The sequence below is a fragment of the Leiobunum rupestre genome, chromosome 4 (assembly GCF_980474605.1).
Source record: "Leiobunum rupestre chromosome 4, qqLeiRupe1.1.hap1, whole genome shotgun sequence".
NCBI classification, from domain to species: domain Eukaryota; kingdom Metazoa; phylum Arthropoda; class Arachnida; order Opiliones; family Sclerosomatidae; genus Leiobunum; species Leiobunum rupestre.
The window spans coordinates 60,805,997-60,819,015 of NC_143387.1; positions in this window are offsets into that span (position 1 = coordinate 60,805,997).

Genomic DNA, 13,019 nt, shown 5'->3' on the forward strand with positions numbered 1-13,019 from the left:
GCTTATTGAAAGTAAATAAAACTACAATATAGTACGTCTGTCTATTTTCAGTTACTTCAAAAAGAAAAATGAAACGCAAAGTTTACGATTAAATAGTTGGATCAAATAAAATTGTAATTTTCTTAATGGCCGATTTCCTTCATTTTATGATCCTTCTTTCTAAAGATTACGCCCTTACCAATACAACCTTAAACATAAATGGCATTGTACTATGGATCAAGTATCTAGAGGAGACTCGCTTTTCTATTACACCATGAGACCTAGGAGCAACAAACACAGCACCCCACACAAGGATAACGCAACCAGTCAAAAGTCGTGAATTTTCTTGCGTACAGATTTCCTTGGTTAGACGCTTTAGCGCCTGCTGCCGTCAGAAGGGGAAAATTCGGAAATTGTCTTCCCTCTTTCCGTAAAACGCTCAGCGTAAAGGCTCGTCCAATGAAATTTGTACACAGCACTGCGTTAGCGTGTTTAAAGGCTAGCTGCGTTCTCCTTGTGTTTGTTTCTCCTAGATGAGACTAGCAAGCGTTTTCCTTTGTGCCGCTCCGAAACTGCTTTCAAATCCCTTTCGAATCAAGTCCATTTTACGTCATCGTTCCGTTAGAGCAGTGGTTCTCAACCTTTGCCACCTGGTGGAATCTCATTTCAGTTTCAAATATATCGTGCAGCCCTCGCTTAAAAAAAGTTCGGTATATAATTTTTTTCTGCCGAAACTAATTCTATCATAGCATGGCTCAAAATCTCGTGGAGCCCCTAGAAATTTAAATGGAGTCCTGGGGTTCCATGGAGCACCAATTGAGAGAGTATTCGCTAGTAGATGGTTTCTTTTCGCTTGTTCCGGGATTTCGGAGTAGGGTAAGAAGAGAAAGGCTATGACGTCATTTTACTGCGATTCTGTGGTGGCGAATAATTTGAGTCGGAATAAAAACAGGTTTACAGGTTTACAGGTTTACAGGTTTACAGGTTTATTTATTGCCGTATATAATACACTCCTTTATAACAGAGCGGCTCCTTGTGGAGCTTAGCAAAGAAATGTCTAAATACAGAATCCAAACATAACGTATACTATTAACTAGATGAAAGAAACTATAGTTTAAATTAAGAACTATACCACCGAACGTGAAAACCAATGTATTCACGATATAAAAATAAAATGCCTTGAATAACAAAAATTAAAATTAAAAATTAACAATGTTAAAAAAACAAACTGAGAAAGTGAACACTGAGAAAACTATGCAACTCTGAAGGAAACTGGGAGAAGACTGGGGGAAACCAATAAATTGAGAAATCGAGAAATCGAGAAACTGAGGGGGATACAATCTATAAACGTTGGCATTTAAAGGTTTTCTCTACGCCAAGCGATTTTCTGCGTCTGCCAAGAACTGAGAATATGAATAATCATACCATGATCCCATGCCTCATTACTTAAACCCAACAGTTCCACCAGAGGTTTATCCTTGTTAACGAACCTCCATACGCTTATGCTTACATCAACCTCGGTTGTTGGACACTCTAGCAAAACGTGGTAGATATCTTCCCCAGTCGCACCACACAGCCTACATTCCGGAGAGTAAGGACCCAACTCAGATTGTCTGATCCCGGTTAGAAGTGACCCAGCTCTTGCCTGAAACAGTAACACACTACTGTAACTACCATCATAACAGCTGTCCTGTTGTGGTTGCTGTTTCGCCGAATAGATAATCAAGCTCCGTTTATTACCCACCTGACTTCGCCACAGGGAGGTTGCAGAGTCTCTCATTTCCCCATTTACACAGTTAAGCCACTCTCTATATGACCTTGAAGTCCCTCTTGTTGTACCCACTCCGAACGCTCTATCAAGCTGGGCCACCCAATTCGTCCACCCTGTTTCGTATCCATTACTTCGTATTAAATAGTAAACGTGTTTGACTGACCTATCCTGATCCATAAAGCGTAATCTACCCAAATAATCATCGTGGACCAGCCCATTTCCCCCTGGACAGCCGCATTAGCCGCAAAAGGTCCAGCATTCAGCAGGGCCTTACCTAGATCTCTCTGGGCTCGATCAAGGCAATCAACAACATTGGTACTGTAGCTGAGGATTTCATTTCCATATGTTAGAGCAGGTACCGCTACGGCCTTCCATAGAGTCCACCCAACTTAATACTTGTTATATGAGTGGGTAGCTAAATTATTGACCGCCCAACGTAATTTTGTACTTTTGGCTTTTAAGTTACGCTCCATGGAACCCAAAAAGGACTGCCGGACTCAATTAGAATACGTAAATACGCATAGCTATGTACAACTGCCATAGGTTGGTGGTTCAGGGTAAAGGGCCCTAACGACGCTAGAACAGAACAACCATCGGGAATGCTATGGGACATCACCATTATATTGGACTTTTCCATACTAAAAGACAAACCTTTAGACTTTGCAAAATAGGAGCAAACATCCAGGATTTTTTGCATATCATGGGCTGAGTTGGTTAGGAGAACTACGTCATCAGCGTAAAATAGGCACGATATCCTCAGCTCATTCACCGGCTAGTGTCTACCATCTAAAGCTGCCCCGACATTCAGTTTCTCAATTTCACCAGCTAAGTTATCAATGAATATTATAAACAAAATGGGGGAAAGAGGGCATCCCTGACGGAGTCCAACACGGCTCGGTACCGCAGCTGAAGGGACGCCTCCCAGATTATACACATAGCGACAATTAACATATAAACTAAATAATTGGTTAACAAATTCATCCGGTACACCCTTGTCTCTCAGGGTTAACCACAGTTTATCACGATGTACACTGTCGTAGGCCTTTTTAAAGTCCAAGAAAGCCAGATAGAGCACTACGCCCATTTTTTTTGAAAGTTCGATAAAGCTCGTTAGAATAAATAAATTATCTGCAATCCTTCTGTCAGTCCTAAAACCACATTGGACTTCACTCAAGAGACTGTTCTTTTCTAGGAAGTCAGTTAGACGGCGTTTGAGTAACAGTGCGTATAATTTGTATAGAACCGAAGTCACCGCGATTGGTCGATAAGACTCCAACTCTGCCTCCTCCTTCCCTTTACCTTCAAACAGAAGAGTCACCCGAGTATCTGACCACGAACTAGGGGCAGAAGCACTCCTACGAATTTGGTTAAAGATGTTTAACAACGTCTGTTTGGCCATGGGACCAAGGGCACGAAGACATTCCCCATAAACACCGTCTAGGCCTGCCGATTTTCATTGATCAATATTTCTCAAAGCTGTCTGGAGATCAGCCAACGACTGAATGTAGAAGGCGCTTTCTTTCCTAAGATCCTGGCCTATATCATTTTATCAAATAGTTGTTGAATTCTTCTTGTAAACCGTCTAATTTGCAGTTCTTATTCTGTTATATGGGAATTTGGTCGAATGATAGGTAAGACTCGTTAATGTCGTAATTACTTAAATTATGAGCAAAAATATAATTAGCCGATGACTATATTATTGAAAAAAAAAGGAACTGCATTTTAGACTAATAAGCGACGAACTTAAATTCTAAAAAGTGTATTACTTCATGTTAACGTAACTTACCTTAGTTAAGTTTATTATGACTATTGAATTTATCCTAGTTTGCTCGTTTCAAAAACATTTTTGCAAAAGAAATTGTGCAAAAACGAAAATATTTTTTTTTTGGCATTTACAGATTATTTATTTTTGAAACTTGCTATTCATTAGATTGTCATTTCTAAGTACAAAAATCTAATGGAAGAATACAAATAACGTTCTTTTCAGTTCTAATTACTTTTTATACGATAAATTTATTTTTAAAAGTTTATCTCTCCAAAACTATCTTTCCAATTCTTATTTGAGGAATATCTGATATAAATTATCAATTGGAAAAAATAACAGGTAAACATCAGTTAACGATTATCTTTTCTTCGTCGTTTTCCAATAATTTATCTGACCCGCTTAATTTCTTAGCTTACTTGCAAATAAAATATATTTTGTATCAGTGATTAAACAATATATATAATTTTTTTTAAGATTTAAAGTTATTTTATCGGATTTCATTTGTTTTTTGACTTTTCTGAATTGAATTATCTTTACAATTAACTAGAAGTAGAAAAACGGATAAAAATAACTGATTTTAGTGGTTATTTGAAAAATAACCGAAATTTCCTCGGATAATGGATGGATAATGCCGACCACTATAAAAATGGCAGCTAATATTCTAATAAGTTTACTTGATGCTGAAGAAAATAAACATTATGATATTTTTGTGGATGAAAATTAATTTCAGAGAATATAGAATGGTTAGTTAATTTCCTATGAAACCTTTCCTTTTAAATTATTAATAAAATCTTTTCTTCCTTCATATATCGCAGGGCCGGCGTTAGGGGGGGGGGGTAAGCGGGGCAAAAGTACCCCGGGCCCGGGCCTCCGAAAGGGGCAGCCGGAACGGGTGCCTAACTAAAACTATCTGACTATTTCCAAAAAAACAAATTTTGGAGTAAAAATTACCTGGGGCCCGAAAATCCTAGCGCCAGCCCTGATATATTGTCGTGATAAATATATTTATTGTCAAAGGCTTAGTTTACTACGTTCGTGGGATTATCGTAAGCCGCCATCTTTAGAAGAAGCTTTTTACATTTGACGCATTTTAGCGGGTTCTCACGGGGAGAAACATTCTCACGAAGAACTCTTCTCAAGAGAAGAATTCCTTCTCAGAATTTTGACGCGGCCCAGGCGCCGCAGCGGAGTTTGACTTGCAAAAAATACACGGGAGCTCTAACTAGCAGACAACCGGCAGTTTTTCCGTATTCCTGTGGTACTCCGTGTAAAGCGCCACCTAACGCTTAAGAATATTTATCGGGTTTAAAATCAGACGCAAAAACTTTAGCGGTGAATTTGAAAAACGAGTAGTACGTTTATGACTTAGGTAACATGTTCTATAATTAAATACCCAAGTTTTTGCGATTTTTTTATTTAAAAAGAAGTAATTAAAGTGTTTTCTACTGAAAATCTGTTTTTATTTGGTAAAAATGGTTAAAATTTGTGCTTTTACGCATTGCAATAACCGTTAGATAAGTAAAACAATACCGGAAAATGTTTCATTCCATAAGTAGGATTAAATTATAATATTGTTTAGATAAATATTCATTCTTATTTAAAATCTTTATATAACTATAGGTTTCCCTTATCAAAACCTACAATACTTTCTTCACAATGGGTAATTGCTGTAAATCGCGAAAATTGGACACCTTCAAATCATGATTTCATTTGTAAATGGCAAAAGGTGTCTCTCGCAAAAGCCATTCCAACTCAGGTTTTGTTTCCATAAAATTAAAACAAGTAAAAATAGTCTAAATAATTTTTTTCATTTAATGTAAAGAAATTACATCCACTTGAAATTGAAATAGAAAAAACCGGTGATGCTAACCTCTCACAGCCGAAATATTCGTGAATCACGTCAGAGTACCTAAAATATTACAAACACGCCGGTGGTCTGCTCGGCGTCACTTCCGTATTAACCGCCCGTAAAATCTTGTGTCTATTTCTTTATTATATCTATGCCAAGTACTAATTCGTCCATGGAGAGAGGGATACCATACATTCCGGAGACCGACATTTCTGTTTCCATTGTTAACATTACATGTATTCTTATTTATTTTGGTTATCTTTACATACTTTTAGTTTTTATAGAAAGGAGGTTTCCCTTTGTAAATAGAAATAATAAATAGAACAATATACAGGGTGTTAACTAAAAATGGCCAAAAACAAGAAGGTCGTTAAGTTGATAACGTGTGGAAGATGAGTTTTGGGAGCTGAAATTTTCAAACAAGAGTGCTTTTAAAGTAATCAGTTGAACATCGTCTTTAACACGTTATCAACTTAACGGCCTTCTTGATTTTGGCCTAATATTGCTCAACTTCCTATTTCGCAAATCAGATCGAGTCAAAGCTAGTTAACCATAGAATGTGACGGGGAACAACTTTCTAATTGGAACCTACTTCGTAGAACTTACGGTTCTCAAGTTAATTTTCGAATGACCTTGAAGACATTGTTCAAGGTCATTGACATTTTCATAGTTGGTTGACCCCCTGAGCACTCTATAACAACCTAAAATTTCAAAATCGTAGCTAAAACACATTTTGAGATATTCGCCCTGGTCCATTTTTTAGTTATATATGCAATAAATTGAGCTTTTTAATAAACTTAACTAGGGTAAGTTACGTTAACATGAAGTAATACACTTTTTAGAATTTAAGTTCGTCGCTTATTAGTCTAAAATGCAGTTCCTTTTTTTTTTTCAATAATATAGTCATCGGCTAATTATATTTTTGCTCATAATTTAAGTAATTACGACATTAACGAGTCTTACCAGAAGAAAATAGGGGGAAGTACGCTTCTAGTCAGCTTTGGAAAGGCGTCACTTTTCACGAATTTTCGCACCAAAACGGTTTGGCGGGAAATCGCGGATGAATACATCGTTTAAAAAATCAATTTTTCTTAAATAGAACAATTGTAACATAATGTCCTTCTCATTCTCTGCTAATTGAGCTAAGGCGTATTTGCTTTCGTCGTTTATAGCCGAGTTGAATCAAAACAAAAGTGGAACTACTTTTTCAGTTTGGTTTATTATGCGTAAAAAGGCATTTTCGTGGGTCACACGACGACTTCTATGGCTCAAAGCTACAGATACGTACTTCCCCTATTTTCTTCTGGTCTTACCTATCATTCGACCAAATTCCCATATAACAGAATAAGAACTGCAAATTAGACGGTTTACAAGAAGAATTCAACAACTATTTGATAAAATGATATAGGCCAGGATCTTAGGAAAGAAAACGCCTTCTACATTCAGTCGTATAACATCATAGTATTGCATTCACATTTTCAAACTCGGCCAGTAGGCGGCGACACTTCTGCCTAAAAATTTCTCTAAGCACGGGTCTATACTTAAAATTCTTAAAAATTATCCTTTAATCAAAGTATAAGTTGTTTTACCGTTAAAGGTAGGTCAGTTTAACCATTTTAACATCACCTTAAGCAATTTAATCTTATCCAACACAGCATACTTCTCATAACCAAACTTTACCCCCTAACCTCAAATAACCTAGACAAGATTTATAGAATCTCTCAATATATGCTGAATTAAAAATAGTATAGTAAAAATTTCCAATATCCAATTTTTAGTTCCTTTATTTTGAACGCTACTTGTTGGTCATATATCTGAAATTTATAACGTGTATTATTTTCATTAGGAATATTAAATTATTTTCATTTTCGCAACTAACGAATTCTGGAGGTGATTCAAACTATGATCTTCCTTGACGCCATGAAGCTTCTTTAGATCTTTAGTTCTTTAGTTCGATTAAAGCCCGACAAAGGGTTAAAAACCCATCACGTCGAGACTTGGAGGTGTGCTAATCGTACAGGACCTAGTTCGTAGCAAGGGCCTTCCGGAACTGAACACGGCCGGAAATGTCCTTTGGGTAATCCGGAAAGGAATTCCACTCCTGTATGGAGGAGGGGAGAAATGAATGTTTGCGGACGGCAAGTCTGAAGCCCGGATGGATCAAAGAGGCGACCCGATTCCCTCTTGGGGGGTGATGCCAGTCGGACAGGACCACCGAGAGGGGGGGGGGCGAGGGCACCACAGGAGCGATGAACCACGCTATTTGTGATCATGGGACGCTTAAGACGGCACCGCAAAGCTAAGGTGTCCCATTTGTTGTTCTTGAGCACGTTTGTCATCGACGTACTCCACGTGAATCCAACGCTGGTCACGAAGCGAAGGGTACGCCGCTGGATACTGTCAACCGCGTGGACGCCACTTGCAGTTGATGGGGACCAGACGGCCAGACAGTACTCCAGGATCGGAAGAACATAGGTTTTAACTCCTAACAACTTCGTCGCGAAGGAGCAGCGGGACAAGTGTCGGCGGATGAAACCCAAGGCCCTAGCTGCTTGAGCAATGACACGGTTGATGTGGGTTGACCTCTCCAGGGTGTCTGTTAAGGTCACTCCGAGACATTTTTGAGAGGAGACTGTGCACGGGTCAGCGCCTTGAATTACGTATTTCACTGAGTGAACTGGCTGACCAACTCTTCGAAGAGAGAGAACTGAGCACTTTGCAGAGTTTAGCGGTAGCAGCCACTGCTCACTCAACTTGCCGATAGCGTCGAGGTCGGATTGAAGAGCAACGCAGTCCTGTGTTGAGAAGATCGGCCTGGAGAGTGCAATGTCATCAGCGAGGATGTAAAGTTAAGAGACGTTGTTGTCTATGATGGCGTTGATGTAGATGATGAAGAAGAGAGGCCCCAGGACCGATCCTTGCGGTACGCCAGAGGAAGCAGGGAGCCAGTCGAAGGTGGTACCGGGGAGTACTACTCGAAACTTCCTGCTCTCGAGGTAAGCTGATAGCCAGTTCAGGGTCCTACCCCTGACCCCGCAGGAGTAAAGTTTGGCCTTGAGAAGCTCATACGGAACCGAATCAAAGGCTTTTCGAAAGTCAAGGAAAATGATATCCACTCGACCGGCTTGCTCCAGCCCAGAAGTCCAGGCGTCAACGCAGCAAAATAGCTGGGTTTCAGTGCTGAAGCCACTACGGAAACCGTGCTGAGACGGACTCATGAGGTTTTTCTGGATGAAGTGAGCCGAGATGGTGGACGCACTGACATGCTCGTCGGCTTTGAGGACCTGCGACAGGAGTGCAATCGGATGGTACTCCGTTGGGTCAGACTTGTCTCCACCCTTAGGGATCGGCGTGACGTTGGCCCGACGACAGTCATCCGGGATTTCTCCCGTGTCGTAGGAAAGCTGGAAAATGACAGTCACAGGAGTGGCTTAGACATCAGCACACCTGCGAAGGAGCCAGCATCGATTCCGTCTGGGCCCTGAGCTTTTTTTTTGGTTTGACCTTTGTGAGCATCTGGTGAATGCCTTTGACCGAGTAGTTTATATCGAACATTGGTGGGGAACGTGGTTCCAGGAGAGGAACGGTGTTTACATGGAAAAGAACGCCAGAAGGTGGAAGCCAGGAGATTGGCTTTGGCGGCTGAGAGAGGAGCCGACTCACGGGAGATTATGTCGAGAGGAGAGCCTCTTCATCGGAACATGGGCAGCGATCGCCTGTGTGATGGTAGTAGTGAGTGCGCTCCACACCTCTGCAATAGAAGTGGTGGCTATCAGGTTAACAGTTTCCAGTGACCTCTCCTTAGAAACTAAATCGGCCTTGTTGAAGTCAGGGACGGAACGAGGGAGGGCTCTGGGCGGGGGGCGAACCACTCGGATTCAGAGAAGGAGAATGTCGTGATCGCTGACTCCAGGTAGATGGGGGATTGTTGTCAGAGACAAGCACAAAGTCAAGAATATTGGTGGCCACGTCCTTGACCCTGGTAGGCTCGGTGACTCGCTGGGTAAAATAAGAGACCAACAGCGTATGAAGAAAGCTTTAAGCCACTGACGAGTGACTCGTGAGCGTAACCCAGTCAATAGTGGGAAAGTTGAGATCACCGATTATGATGAAGGAATGCACTCTAATTGTTAATGTAGTTAATCGTTTTTATCGAATATTTTTTAGTTTTAACGTTTCAATATAATAAGATAATCATTAAAGACACAGTAATTAAAATGCCTTGTTATCCTTAATATTCAGAATTTGGTAGAAATATAATGCATTTTCCAATTCAAAAGAAACACGGGTGAACTATTTTTAATATAAACTTGGATATTTTATAATTTGGTTGGATACCGAAACGAGTAACGAAGGCGCTCAGTTCCGAATAATGTTAATATAAAACTCTAAGGAGTCCTAAATAGGTTGGCTTAACGCCCAATGCAGATTTTCAGCAGTTGGCGAAAGGAAGCGAAGTCAAAGTGTGACCATAAGTATAGAGCTGCATTAGGTAGTCTGTCATCAGTTACGAAAAAGGAAAAGTATAAATCTTATAGAGTGTTGTCGTCTGATACGATTTTGAAAACTTGTAACGTCACAGCTGTAGTGTTAATAGTGGCCGCCATGACAGTTACCGTTTTTTATCAATAGGCAAATTACTATGGTGACGTCACAGGGTTTCAGACGACAACACTCTATTATGTTCCCTTACTCGTTATGCCAAAACGTAGATTCTTTTTATATATTTGGAAAGTTTTATAATAATTTTATGATGTAAGAAATAAACCAGTTGGCAAGCCAAAATATACCTCTCCTCGGAAGAATGATCCCTAGTGGTATTAATTTCTCGACACGACCCCCAAAGATATCTCCGCAATTCAGAGTTATTTACGAAAAACGTATTCTCGGTTCAAACCCTGCCCGGTATAAAATTTTAATTTTAGTTTTAAATAATTGAGACGAAACAATCGAGTTTAATTTATTCAGAATATTATAAATTAAGTAGTTACAACAGCGAGTTAGACTTACTAAAACAATGCACAATTGAATTTAACCCTTTTGACAGTACATGTTTATCAGTTGAATATAATACTAAGCAAATTTTAATGAAAGAAATATCTACAGATGGTAATTGTATTTTTCTCGCTTACGAAATACTTGCCGCATCTTTAACGCTAATTTTATTTCAACACTCGTAGACTTCCAGTTGACGTTGTGACACATACCGCATGAAAAAGACCAATGCCGTCCAATTTCCAATATCATATAATGACTCACACACACAGGAAATCATTGACTGCGTTAGAAATCGTGGATATCCAAAAATCCACACCAAATATATTTACTAACTAACCGCCAGCTCTTAAAGCAATAAACGTTAAATTATCTTATTTGAATTAACACAACTATATATAGGTCGTTAATAATACCCGTAAATAAATAACAAAAAACTAACCAAGTGGACCACCCACAGGGTCTACCCTTTAACCCTCTTATCTCGTCTGACTGCGCTAAAACAAGATTTAACCTTTAAAATTTCATTCGTAAAAAAACAGATTAGGCCTTCATAAATTCATTCATAAAAAAAGACTATTACCTATTATGGTTTAGATGAGTGTCTTAATTTCAGTGAACCTTAGCAGCTATCGGTGTTTCTGTGGTAGAGCGCCCGACTGCCAAGCCGAAAGGCCTGGGTTCGAAACCTGGGTGACGCATTTGTTTTTAATCAATAGAGAAACGCTAAATTATAATTTCTTCGATGCAATAATTTCAATTTCAATTCTATTTCAATTGAACCAAAATTTCGTACTCTATTAAATACGCTTCCGATAAAGCTGAAGGTCTAATTTTCAATGAAGCGTAACAAGTGTCGGTGGTTCTGTGGTAGAACGTCCGCCTGTCAAACAGGCGATCGCAAATTGATACTAAGACGAATACCGTGTACAACTGGTGGAAACCCTGCCATTGGACGTTGAGAGGTAGCATTACACTCAGCACTCGGTCCGTCCCAAAGTCATTAAGAAGAAGTTGGAGAGTAAACGCCCATACAAACACAACCGACTCAACATGCACAACCATCAGAACACAAACACAGCAAACTCAACACTCACAACATACGCATACATTACAAAAACGTAATACACCAAACCGTCACGACGGCGAGCGAAAAAACACCAACCAAACCCAACTGCAAATGAATCCGTTAACGCTCACCGTCACACGATGGTTTTGCCAACCCTTCGAGAAACTGCGAACGCAGTGATTACACTTTGCACCGAAAATGCGAACGCGTTCGCAGTCCTGACAGACAGACCCACAGACAGACAGACAGACAGACCCACAGACAGACACGGTGATTTTATAACCCCTCCTAGGGGACATAGTCCCCTCGGAGAGGTAAAAATGCCAATATTCCGATAAAATATTAATGTTTCTAGTGGTCGGCATTATCCATCCATTATCCGAGAAAATGTTGTATAAGTTTAAAAATTTATACTCCGGGGTATTACATAAAAGGATAATTTTCGGTCGGTTAATGATATATTTTAGAGAAAAAATTAACCGAATATAAATTATTTATTTTATTTTAAAAAGTAATAATTTTATTAGATAAGCAAAGCAATTTAATTATTTTTCGTAATCGATTTACGGCAAATATTATTTTTCTAATACGTTTTTTTTCGAATAATTATATTTCATGAAAAATTATATTTAAAAAAAACGAACAATCTTCAGCGATTAGCTGCTCTTTAAATTAATCGTACCAAAAATATAAAAATATATTCTTTGAAAATATCTTTTTTTACTAGAAAGTGGTTAATTGATAAGACGGATAAAGAATGTTTTTTATTCATTAACGGAAATAATCGATAATGTTTATTTTTCAAATATCTTTGTTACGAAAGAACATTTGTGGTATACAAAAAATTTATTCTTTGACAGATTTATCTATACGGATAATAATAGTTATCAGTTAACCGTACTAAATTGTTTATCCGAATAAAATAACTGAAACAAATAAGGTGATAGACTTCGGATAATTATTCATTATTCAAATCGCCGAGTACTACATTTTTATTTGTAATTTGACCGAGTGAGAATGCTCGGAGGCATTCTCACTCTTCTCAAGAGAGCTCGTGAAAAGAGATGACGTCACCTCCTGTGAGAAGGACCGTCAAAAATTTGAGAAGTGAGAATTCTCACTATCAAGAGAAGAATTCTTAGAATTTTGACGTGCCCCTGCCGGGAGTAGTGGCATACTCCTCTGCCTCTTTGAAGCAGAGTTTGTGGATGGCCGCGTGAGGACGACCACAAATCCCCCAATGGATGGTCGAAATACTTCCACCACGGTTGTCTCCACCCCTGTCCCCACGTATCCCTTCGTTGGCGTGGCCTTTACACATATCTCACCCCTGATTAATCAGATGGTCGAGCGGACTGAATTTTCTCGCACGTCACAATCACTCATAACGAGCTTTCAAAAAAAAACTTCGCCTAAGGTGTCTATTTCTTTATTATGTCTATGGTCCATGGTAAAGACACCAAACTGTAAAGTTAAAAAAAATACCGTCTGCTTCACCCATGGTTAGTAAATTTTAGGCTATAGAGTAGTGTCAGTGCTACATCACGCAACGTCACCCATGCTTTTTCCTATAGAGAAAAAAACGCGCCTA